The sequence below is a fragment of the Nilaparvata lugens genome, chromosome 3, assembly GCF_014356525.2.
Source record: "Nilaparvata lugens isolate BPH chromosome 3, ASM1435652v1, whole genome shotgun sequence".
NCBI lineage: Eukaryota > Metazoa > Arthropoda > Insecta > Hemiptera > Delphacidae > Nilaparvata > Nilaparvata lugens.
The window spans coordinates 34,570,806-34,583,908 of record NC_052506.1 but is presented as its reverse complement, the minus strand read 5'-3'; positions in this window follow the sequence as shown (position 1 = coordinate 34,583,908).

Sequence of the window (13,103 nt, the reverse complement as noted above, 5' to 3'; positions counted from 1 at the left end):
TGAACCAGCGACAACTGCAGGAGAACTTGAGGGTCTGGTGACGAACAAGCGATAATTGGGGGGAACATGAGGGTATGGTGATGAACCAGCGATCACTGCGGGAGAACTTGAAGGTCTGATGATGGACCAGTGACAACTGCGGGAGAACATGAGGGTCTGGTAGCAAACCAGTGATAACTGCGGGAGAACATGAGGGTCTGGTGACGAACCAGCAATAACTGTGGGAGAACATCAAGGTCTGGTGATAAACCAGTGACAACTGCGGGAGAACTTGAGGGTCTGGTGATGAAGCAGCGACAACTGTGGGAGAACTTGAGGGTCTGGTGACAAACCAGTGATAACTGCAGGAGAGCATGAAGGTCTGGTGATGAACCAGCTACAACTGCAGGAGAACATGAGGGTCTGGTGGTGAACCAGTGATAACTGCGGGAGAACATGAAGGTCTGGTGATGAACCAGCAACAACTACGGGAGAACTTGAGAGTCTGGTGATGAAGCAGCAACAACTGTGGGAAAACTTGAGGGTCTGTTGACAAACCAGCAATAACTGTGGGAGAACATGAGGGTCTGGTGACTAACCAGCGATAACTGGGGGAGAACTTGAGGGTCTGGTGACAAACCAGAGATAACTGTGGGAGAACATAAGGGTCTGGTGATGAACCAGTGATAACTGCGGCAGAACTTGAGGGTCTGGTGATAAACCAGCGACAACTGCGGGAGAACTTGAGGGTCTGGTGATGAACCAGTGACAACAGTGGGAGAACATGAAGGTCTGGTGATGAACCAGTGACAACTGAAGGAAGACTGCTGCCTCTGAGAGCTATGCCTTCTCCTCTGTGATGGTAATATGGGGGTTTGAGTGGTACACTGCAGGTTCGAGAGTGACTAATGATTGATACCACTATCTTTACTAGTATAATATCAGCATACAATTTTTTTTGTTATTTCTATTAAAACTAGTCACTAGGACTAACCATTAATTTTGTTCTGTTATTTCTTATCCTAAATTAATTTTTATTGCTAAAGTCCTCCAGTGAAGCCTACAGTTCCAATCTCTAATTTCACTACTTTAAATTATTTCACTACAGTTTTATTCAATATACTTTAATCACTCCACTAGCACTACACCAACTCGAAGGGCTTTGTTCTCTTCAACCTCCTAGTGAGTTCAGTGTTGTCTAGTAGTTGGATGACTTCAGTGTTGTCATGTTGATGAAGACATGACTCATGATGGGCTGCCAATCATCTTATCTCACAGGTCACATAGGGGATGTGCAGATCTCGGTGCAATTCGCTGTTCCTTATGTACCAGGGTGCATTCACCATGTTCCGCAGTACTTTGTTTTGGAATGTTTGAATCTGACTGATATTAGAAGTTCTAGAGCAGCCCCAAAGTTGAATTCCATATGTCCAGACAGGTTTTAGAATTTGTTTGTAAATCAATAACTTGTTGTTCAATGAGAGTTGTGATTGACGGCCCAACAGCAAATAGATTTTACTGTATTTGAGTCCTAGCTCACTCCTTTTCATCTTGATTTATGCTCTTTCCATTTCAACTTGGCGTCAAGAGTCATTTCAAGGTATTTTGCTGTGTTGCTGTGTGGTACTACATTCCCATTCAGATTTATTTGAATCGGGTCATTGATAATTTTGTTTGTGAAGTTGATATGAATAGACTTCATTTAATTTAATCGAATTCTCAGTCACTGAATCTGTTGCTAGCATTCTGTAGTTTTGTGGCTGCTTCTTGTACTGTTTCCCCTTCTGCCAGTATTGCAGTATCATCAGCAAAAGTAGCTATTGTCACTGCATCCTAATTCAGGAAGATTGCTTGTGTACAGCACATAAAGAACTGGTCCAAGAACACTACCCTGTGTAACTCCAGCCCTTATTTCCTTCAATTCGGAGATGTCGTCACCTTGTTTTACTCTGAATAATCTGTTGTTGATGTATGATTTTAAAAGTTTTACAAGTTGGGTGGGGAGAATTTTATGAAGTTTAATGATCAGTTCTTCATGCCACACTTTGTCAAATGCCTGTGCCACATCAAGGAAGATTGCTGAACATATCGATTTTTCTCTAATGACTTCTCTATTACATTGGTGATTCTATGTACTTGGTCCAGGGTTGAGTGCTTCTGCCTGAAACCAAATTGATAGGCTGGTATCAGATTCCTGCTACTTATGATGGGAGTCAATCTCTTCATTAGCAATTTCTCAAAAAGCTTTGAAATTACAGGTAGAAGAGATATTGGGCAGTATGATTTTGCTTCTTGAGGACATTTCCCAGGCTTTTGCAACATAATGACTTCTGCCACCTTCCAAATTGTAGGAAAATGCTGTAATTGGAGTGATGCATTGAATAAGTATGTTAGTGTGACAATACCTTTCCTTGGAAGTTCCTTCAAGATTTCACCTGTAATCAGATCAAACCCAGGTGCTTTTTTGGTATTCAGATTATATTTTATTTCTTCTTGAACCTCATTTATAGAAACTGGATAAATCTCTGTATCTAAATCATCTATTATATCTTCTTCAGGATCAATTTCAGATTGAATGTTGTTTGGCTGGAAGATTTCTTCTAGATGATTAGCAAATAAATCTGCCTTTTCTCTGTTATTTCTTGCCCAAGTACCATCTGGTTTTCTAATTGGAGGGGATTGTAATATTGGCCGCTTAATTCTTTTTGTTGCTTTCCATAATGAATAATCTGTACTGGCATCAGCTGTCAAATTTTGAAGGTAGTTATTAATGGATTCCTCAGTTAGTTTCCTTATCTCTTTTCTCAATTGTTGTGTTTTGTTATTCAAGATATTTTTGTCAGCAGGATCATGAGTTTGTTGCCATCTTCTTCTTGCCCTTCGTTTTTCTAAAACAAGTTGTCGAATCTCCAGAGGGTAATTGCATCCTTTTGTTCTCCTGGTATATTGTCTGGTGTTTTTCCAGGCTGATTCCTGGATTTGCCACATGAAATTTTCTGCGGCTTCATCTAGCTGCTCAGTTGTTCTAAGTGGAATATTCAAGTTGATTTCATTCTCCAAATACACTTTAAAAGCTTCCCAGTCTATTGTTCTGTTGACTAACATTGGTCTGTCTTCTTTCTTTATTATTCATTCACTACCGGTAAGTCTGAGAATTACAGCTGAATGATCAGAATCCAGGTCAAAGCTCTCTTCAATGTTGATAAAATTACTGGATATTATCTTTGTTATGAAGAAATCTAGAAGATCTGGAGTTTTATTCAAATCTGTTGGCCAATATGTAGGTGTCCCTGTTGAATGGAATTCGAAGCCCAGCTCCTGGATAGCCTCTCTGAGTTCTTTTCCTTTGGTAGTCGTGAGTCTTGAACCCCAATCCTTATGCTTGGCATTAAAATCTCCACCCACTATGAGTCTATCTCTAAGCTGATGAAGAATATTTGTATAATCATTTTTCTTTAAATTGTAATGTGGTGGAAAATATGCAGCTCCAACAAGTATTTTCTGGTTGATGGACTCTATTCCAACTACAGTTAGCTGTATTTCATTACTTTGAATACTGAAGTCTTCATAGTGTTTAATACTCTTCTTCACTATTACAGCACTTCCACCTCTTGCTTGATTTTGAGGATGAATAGTCTCGTAAACATTATATCCATTGATTTTGAAGTGAGTCTGCTCAGTTGAATGGGTTTCAGAGATGAGGCAAACATCTATATTTCGTGTCTTTAGAAATATTTATATTTCTTGTTTTCTATTATTATTGATATTATTTATTCCATTGGCATTCCAGTAGCAATCCTTATATCTTGTTGGTTCGCAATATTCATTTTCTAGTTTTCTTCTCGATACTCTTACTCTTCCCTTCCAAGCTGACAAGTCGTCCTGAAAGAATATTTAAACTGTTCAAAATTTCCAGCAAAACCTTATTGACTTCAACTGGTTGTTGTTGTTGTTGTTGCTTTGGTTGGCTCTCCTGTTGTAGGCTTGGAGTGGGTTTCGTTACTTGGGAATATGATATTTCTCCAGTGTACTTTTTTGAAGTGAAATTTCTCTGTTTAGTTGTATGTGGTACTTCGCTACTTCTTTTAACTAGGTTTTCTTTTTCAGTTCTTCTCTGAAGTTCTTTAGCGATGAGACAGCCTCTGTAGTTAGCTGGATGAGCGGTGAGCCTCAGCACAATTGAAACATTTGGCTGGGGTTTCTTTAGCCTTGGTACACGAAATAGTCCAGTGTTTTCCAGCACACTTCACACACACAGGTTCATGTTGACAGTATGTCTGTGTATGACCAAACCGCTGACAACGTTTACACTGTGGAATCATTTCATTACTTCTAATTGATTCAATTTTCACTTTCATGTAGCAAATATGTTTAATTTCAAATATTCTTTTTGTATCTTCTGGATTCTTGAATGTTAACATGAACATTGGAAGTCTGATAATGTGTTCTTTTCCATCCTTCTTCACTTTTTTCATTTTGTTGACAGCACTGATTATTTGAAAGCCTCTGCTTAGAAAATCGTTCTTTATATTCTCTGGATCGCATGATGGATGAAGCTCTTTAGCCATGACACGAATTGGACGAGTTTGTTTATTTTCGTACGTGTGCCATTCATATTTAGCTTCATTCAACATCTTAGTTAAATCTCTGTATTCTTGTTCAGTTTCAACATTCAATTTTAGCTGGTTGTTGTTCATCATGTTGGCACTGAAATTGAGATTTTTCGATTTCAATGCCTCTTTAATTTTCGAATACTCTTGTATATTGCTTAATATGACTGGTGGTGGCTTGTTTTTCTTTTCTGTCGGTTTCATACTTGTAGAATCAGTTGCAGGCCTTATTTTTTCTGGTGAGTCACGGATTTTTCTCTTCTTTTGTTTAGGGAGAATCCATGCAGTCTCTGATGCTACCATTTTCTCTTCTTCCTCCCAATTCGGTGGTGAATAACTTTTATTGCTACATCTAGAAGATGCTACTGGTTGCATTGTATGTGAAGCTGAAGATTGAAGATTCTGTGTGGTTGTAGATGCTGATGAAAACATCTCTTTCAGCTGATTAATCTCCAACCGTGCTCTCCCCAAACTCCTTTTCCAGCTTATGCATTCTTTCTCTCTCTTCACTCTGTTGGAAAGTGACTTCTTTCCATGCATTGTACAAAAAACTGCTCCGTTGAAGTTTTTAGTTGGTTCGTTTTTAGAAACGATTCTGGGGAAGTGTTGACGTTTCCAGTCATTGACGCTGGTTCAACAATCCTAGCCGGTGTTAGTTGACTCATAGTTGCGTCATCCACTGTTTCCTCCTCCTCTTCCAACTCTGGCATGAGGAAGGTTGGCAATCTTTTGGGAGTCATCATTCCTCACATTCTTTACATTCCTTAGCCGGACTAGATGATAATTCAGCACTGAACTGATTTTTCGGCGCAGGGCACTGAACTCGCGCACAACAATTAAAACACTGAACTCAGCACTTTAACTATTGCATACACTATCTCAACTACTCTCACTAAAAAAACTACGTCTGCTCGCTAAGACTGCTCGATCGATACTAGCATACAATAATAATAATATGATTACACTACGTTCAATAGCAGAAAGAAAGGGTTTCTGGAAGTAAATTAAGATATTTTATGAGGTTAGTTGTAGAGAATCTCATTGTTACCCAACATTTTGGAGATAGAAATTGAACCATGACATATTTATTAATGGAGAGAACAGGTAGCCACATCTCCTCCACAATTTGAACTTTATTTTATCAGTTCTTATAAATTTATTTTCAATTCACTCCAAATAGCCACCAGCTAGAAGTATTTATAAATTATGTCCTGAATTATTTCGTTTTATTGTAATGTTTTTTCTGAAATTAATTACCGTAGTCCAGGCAATGAATGCTCAAAAATGGGTATATGGGTATGGGTATGCTCAATGGGTATAGGGGGAAATGTTTGGAAGACAATTTTTGACCCCACAGTTCTGTTAAGGGTAGTAATTTTTTTTAATATACCATTTTATTTGTGGTAGTAATATACCATTTTTTGGATTCTCTCATAAAACTAAAAAACTATGTATCTTAAGAACTTGACTGTTATATAAGAAATAAAAGCTTAAATAATTTCCTACAATATTCATTCTACAACTATTTTTATATCTCCCCTAGTTTTTGAGATATCCGCTCTTGAAGGTGTGACATTTTTGAAAAAAAAAAAAAACGTTTGCCAACATTTTTTTTCTATTTTTGCTCTTATAACTTTTTGGAAATCGACGGGAACAATCCATGCTTATTATGCACTTATAATGCATTGAATTCACTTCAATTTGATGTATAATTCCACGATTTTATGAATTTCCCTACACCTTTTGCAACAGTTTTAGTGTTGAGTGTGAAATCTCCATTTTTGCAACAATAGACCAATTGACGAAGGAATTTGTAGGGAATGTTATAACAGAATTTTCTCTTTGCAGCTTTGTTGAGACTAGTTAGGAGGAGAACATATCAAAAGTCACCATTCCTAACTCATGTGCTAAGGGGATGTAGGTGGTTTGAAAGTTGCATTTTTCAGCGTTTTGCTCCCACGCTCATATCTTCAGAACAATACGTTCAACTGACATCACTAACTATTCAAAAATGAAGCTTGATAAATTCTCTACACTTTTTCTTCAGTGGAATTTTGTGATATTACCAACAGTTCCCGAGATATTCGGACTTAAAGATAAGATGAGTAATTGTTAAAATAACAGGTTTATATCCAATTTTTTGCTCTTTCAGGGCTTATAACTCTCCAACAATGCATCATAAAAACTTATGCTTATTGTAAGTTTGTAGAGCATTCGATTCTCTTCGAAATGATGTATTATTTCACTATTCCACATTTTCCTTTCATTGTTATAGCAGCTTCAATGTAGGGGGTAAAATTTTCCTTGCTGCAACAAGTGTCAACTCAGCGTTTGCACACCTTCAACAGAGAGGATAGAGATGCGCACTTTTGCAATGTTCAACTACTAACTAGTCCAAATCAAGCTGCAAAGTCAAATATTGTGTCGTAGACACCCCCTTCAAATGTTATTGTTAAACGATCAATAATAATTGCTGCAGCAATGAAAATTTACCCCCTACATTGAAGCTGCTATAATAATGAATGGAACACTTGGAATAGTGAAATAATACATCATTTTGAAGAGAATTCAATGCTCTACAAACCTACCATAAGCATTAGTTTTTATTGGTGATGTAAAATTCCCGGGAATTTAAGATCGAGGAAATATTCCCAGGGAATTTGAGGGAAATATTCCCAAAAATCATAAATTCCCGGGAATTTATGAGAACTTAAGGAAATTTATGATTCTTTCATAAAAAATGACCGTTAAAGACGTTTTTTGTTACACATGGTCTCAATCACCTTTTATACAACAGATTTATTTAAAAAATATGAGGATGAATAACTTATAAATGGTAGTAAGTTCAAAGAAAACAGTAATTTGAAGCTCATAGACTGAAAGGAGAAATGAGTACTCAATAAATCATTGAATTGCACCACTATTATTATGCTACTTTCATGTCTTAAAAGTTGAATGAGATTTTTTTACTTACTAATAAATGCCTGTAAATCAGGTAAACAAAGTCAACAAAGTATTGAGTGTAATTTAACTTTCATTGCATTATTTTATTCAATTCCTCCGCACAAAAATAATTGACCCCTAAATGAAGATCAGAGTAGAATATGTAACATATTTAAATTTGGATGGATAAATAAAAATCCCTAGTTGAAAGATTTATAGGTCTAAGTGAAATAATAGGCTAATATTGCCAAAGATGATAACATTAAAGATTAGATAATATCAGACATCCTGGCTAAATTGTACAACAGCCTAATAGAAATGGAAATAATTTTTGCCACCGGTATAATATTATATAAAATATTGAAAATTTGAGGTCAGGCATAAAACATCTACTGATCGGCGACCTAATGATTGACCGAGTCGCACAATGTAGAATCTGACCAAACACCTTGGCAGAAATTTATTGTGGCAAAACAGCATGCAACTTGAGGAACTAATTGTTACACGTGGCTAATTGTTGTAATTTAGGAATCAATCTATAACCTTTATAAAATTACTTGGCATGTAAAAGGCATATTAAAAAACCCCAACAAAAATAATTAAATGTATTAAGGAAGTAGGAGGTTACTGGGCGCATGAATACTGTAATAATTTGCATGCACCAATCAAATAGTGGCAATTGATAGGCGGCAATAGTGAGCCAGTTCAAATATATTTGTATATATTTCTACAAATGATAAAAATTTGTAAATTATTGTTGTACAGTTTTTATTTTGTATACGGCCCGAAAGCAAAGAAATTATGAAAGATGTAACATAAGTAATAATTTAATAGTTTGGTACGATCTATTTGAGCCTTTAATGGCGGAGGAACAGAATATTTAAATTTTATGTAAATTTGGAAATCAGAAATGAAAATTGTAAAAATGAGAAAGGAGAACCACCACTCGCCTGCCAACTACCACCATGAGAGGTCACCAAAAATTATAGAGCGAAATACCTTACTGTACCTTTTAATAATTTAAAGTTAAATTAAATTACTAAATTTCCTCATAAGACTTTGTGATGCTAATGTAAAGCAAAAGTCATTTTTGAATAATTTTATAACCCCTTAGAAGAGACGACTCTGGCTACAATAATCCAGGACCACCAGGAGTTTGGGTCGACACCAGCAGCTCATAGAAAATTCTGGCACGTGAGTGAAAAATATTGAAATAGTGATAGGGCGCCCTCAGTGCTTCGAAATTAAATAAGAATCAAAGCTAGCTTGTCGAAAGGGTTTTTTATAAATTAAGAATTTGGTAAAAATACTTGCGCAAGTAAAGATAGTATAAAAGGTATTTTATTAGATAGTAACGAATCAGTCCATATATCAAATGATCCATCAATCAAAGAATACTAAGATCTAGGCTGTAATACATTATTTATATGATCATTAATTTCTACAATATAATTTGCGATAATTTAATGTAGCTCTGATTCACTAGATGAATTGATCTATCTATTCCATCAGGTGCCGAATCTTGCACCCTGAGATAAAAAATATATTTATTACAAAGAAATCTATTAGAAACTATAGAATTTAATATATATATATATATATATATATATATATATATATATATATATATATATATATTACATTTGAGTGTTTCGCGGATGGATATATTATATGTAAAAGAATTAACCGGGTACATCCGTTTGTTTTGACTTACTTGAGTCTGACGTTTCGTCGCCATCGCAGACGACATCTTCTGAGGGTGGCGTCGAGATCCACACTGAGTCCTAGGTATTCTTTCTGGGTCGAAGAGCATATCTCCTACCCCCTCCCTCCACTTGCTTGTGCTGGCGCTGTTGGGTGAGTGAAATTCCAGGAAAGTTGTCTTGTTTTGGTGACAATGGTGCTGTAGCGGGTTTCATTGTACCAGGTACTGGGCGTTTGGTATTCAAAATTAACTTCCATAAGGGAGACACGTTGAGGCTGTCGTCTCTTTTATTTAGAGAGCCTTGCTTTTCGATTTCCAACGCCTCTCTCACAATCCTGACTTGAAAATCTCGAATGCTGGCTATTTGTTTGGAATTCACGAAATTTATTGTATGACCAGTATTTTTCACATGGTTATATAGGGCTGAGGTTGATTGTTGATTTTTTATGCTTAATTTATGTTCATCTATTCTAGCAGAGATTCTCCTATTTGTTTGGCCTACATATTGCTTGTCACAGTTCAGGCAGGGGATACTGTAGACTCCTTGGTTTTCTAGCTCCAGTCTGTTGATGGGTTTTTTTAAGATTTGGGAAATGAGTAGGTGGGGTTTGAATAATGGTTTGATTTTGTGGGTTTTTAATACTCTTCCAATTCTGTCTGTGGTGCCCTTGATGTATGGGAGGAGTACTGTTTTTTCAAAATATTCTTCTTTTTCTTGTTGATTCCCTTTTTTAAGTGGAGACAGATTTTTTACTATTGATTTTTGAATGATTGTAGTTGGGTAGCCATTGGATTTGAGAATGTTAGTCACTGTCTTTATTTCTTCTTCTCTCCTTTTTCATTGGTGAGATGAAGAGATCTGAAGATTAAGCTGTTTATAACTGAGGAGGATTGAGCCGGGTGGTGATGTGATTGGAAATGTAAGTACCTGTAGTGTGGGTGGGCTTTCTGTATACTGAATAGTTCAAACTTCCATCGGTTTGTCTCATCAATAGAACGTCTAAAAAGGGTAAAGATGACTCTTTTTCTATTCCTAGTGTGAATTGGATTTTGGGGTGTATTTCATTTAGCTGCTGTAGAAATTCAATAGTTTTTCTTCACCATGAGGCCAAATTATGAAAATATCATCAACATATCTTTTCCAGATGCTCGGTTTGAAAAAAGCTTTGTTCAAGGCTTCTTCTTCAAAATGTGTCATGAAAAGGTTTGCTATGGCTGGAGAGAGAGATGATCCCATTGGTGCTCCTTCAATTTGCCTGTAATATTGATTTTTGTGTATGAAATATGTGTTTTTCAAGCAGTGGCTAGTCAACTCTACTGTTGATCTAGAGAAGTGTTTGTTCTGTTTCATGATGGAGAGGGCTTCGTCGACTGGGATGTTGGGGTATAGAGAGATAACGTCCAAGCTGGCTAGTATATCCCCCGAGTTGAGAGTTATATTTTCCACCTGGCTGATAAAATCGTATGAAAACAGGCCTACAAGCCTGTTCAAAGAGATCCCACCACCTACCTAGAAAAAATCACAAAATCAAAAATCAAAGCCTCAGACATAGATGTAGACAGCCAATTGAAATTAATTCCAAGAGAAAAATCCAGCAGATCCCCAAAAATCTATGGTCTTCCTAAAGTCCATAAGGAAAACACACCCTTGAGACCGATCGTCAGTGCAATTAACTCTCCCACTCAAAAATTAGAAAGATACTTAGCCGGCCTTATCCAGCCCATAATAGAAAAATCCCAGTCATATGTGAAGAATTCATACGATTTTATCAGCCAGGTGGAAAATATAACTGTACCATTGCCCAGTACCTGGTACAATGAAACCCGCTACAGCACCATTGTCACCAAAACAAGACAACTTTCCTGGAATTTCACTCACCCAACAGCGCCAGCACAAGCAAGTGGAGGGAGGGGGTAGGAGATATGCTCTTCGACCCAGAAAGAATACCTAGGACTCAGTGTGGATCTCGACGCCACCCTCAGAAGATGTCGTCTGCGATGGCGACGAAACGTCAGACTCAAGTAAGTCAAAACAAACGGATGTACCCGGTTAATTCTTTTACATATATATATATATATATATATATATATATATATATATATATATATATATATTGGATGTTTGTCAATTTATCATGCTGACTTAAGAAATTTAGATTCTAAATAGAATCATCCAAGTTGACAAATATCAGCAAGCTGATATCGAAGCTGCATGCAAATAAATGTATATGATCATAAAATGAAAGCACATGGTAGCGTTTCGTGCTGTAGAACGTAAAGAATAGTATTAGCCTGTGATATTTTATTGATTTCGATTATTGTTTTGTCTTATATTATATATTTCTGTCGCTCTATATATTTTTGCTCTGATTTATTTTTGAGATATTTGTTAATATAGGTATCAAATTTTTTATGGTGTATGATTTATTTTTTATTCCTCTATACTGTAGGATATAAGTTTTATATATATATATATATATTTAATAAATTATCAGTATTATTGTGGAAGCTCATATCTGGGCCTATAAAGATTTTTATGAGACTATATCCTAGTAAAAACCACGACCTGATTTTTATAATAATTATTAAATATTTTCATGCTCTACTGATTGATGCCAAGCAGGAGGCTAATCGTTATTTAATTATAAAAAATAATGTGACAAATATTAATCCAAAAATTAGAAATTATAAAATACAGCAAAATAGGTTCAACTAAAACAAGGAGCATAATCCAGTTTAATTCAATATTAAAAAGAAAATAATTCCACAGCTCACAACCTTTCAAGAGTCATTGAGGCTCACTTAACTTGTAATGAGATACTAGTCCAGGCAACGAATGCTCAAAAAGATATAGAGGGAAACGTTTGGAGCCCAATTTTTTGACCTCGCAGTCCTTTTAAGGATAGTGAGGGGGTAAGCATATAAAAAGTCCTCACTCTTACCACACTCAACACTGAAACTGCAATAAAAATTGATGGAAAGCATAAAATGATGAAATAATATATTAAATTGAAGAGAATTGAATGCTCTACAACTCACTGTCTTTTAAATACTCCTATAGTCCAGTCAATGAAAGATTATAGAGGGAAAATTTTGGAACACAATTTTTGACCCCGTAGCTCTTCTTTTGAGGATAGTAAGGGAGTAATCATATTAAAAGTCCTCACTCCTACCCCCTGTGTGAAAAAAAATACATTTTTTCGATGCATTCTTGTTGAGTAATAAGCCCTGAAAGTGCAAAAAATTGGAAGAATAACTGTCTTTTCAAAGATTTTACACTTTTAAAAGTGAATATCTCAAAAACTAAAGAAGAAATCACAAAACTCTACTGTACAAAACTTGTAGGAAATGTATCTAGCTTCATTTTTACTCAGCCATGTCGCTGAAATGCATTGTTTCCCAGTTACATGCGTGTCAGCCAGAATTGAAAAAAATGCAAATTTTAAACTACCCTCATCCCTCAAGGAGTAGGGATGAGGACTTCTAATATGTTCACCTTCTAACTAGTTCAAACAAAGCTGCGAAGTCAAATATTGTGTTCCAAACATTCCCTCCCAATTTTCCTGACAATTGATCTATTGTTGTTAAACTGAATATTTCACACTCAACACTATAACGGCTGCAACAATCGTTGGGAGATGCGTAAAATAATGAGACCATAGATGAGATGAAATTGAAGAGGATATAAAAATGCTCTATGAGCCCATGATTAGCACGGATTTTTTCAATGAATCTTTAAAAAGTTATAAGGCCAAAAAGATAAAAAATCGGAGCCGGAAGGGGTTTTCTTCAAAATGTCATACATTAAAGAGCTCATAAATAGATAACTATGAGAGATATGGAAAAATGTTGGAAATGAAACTTGT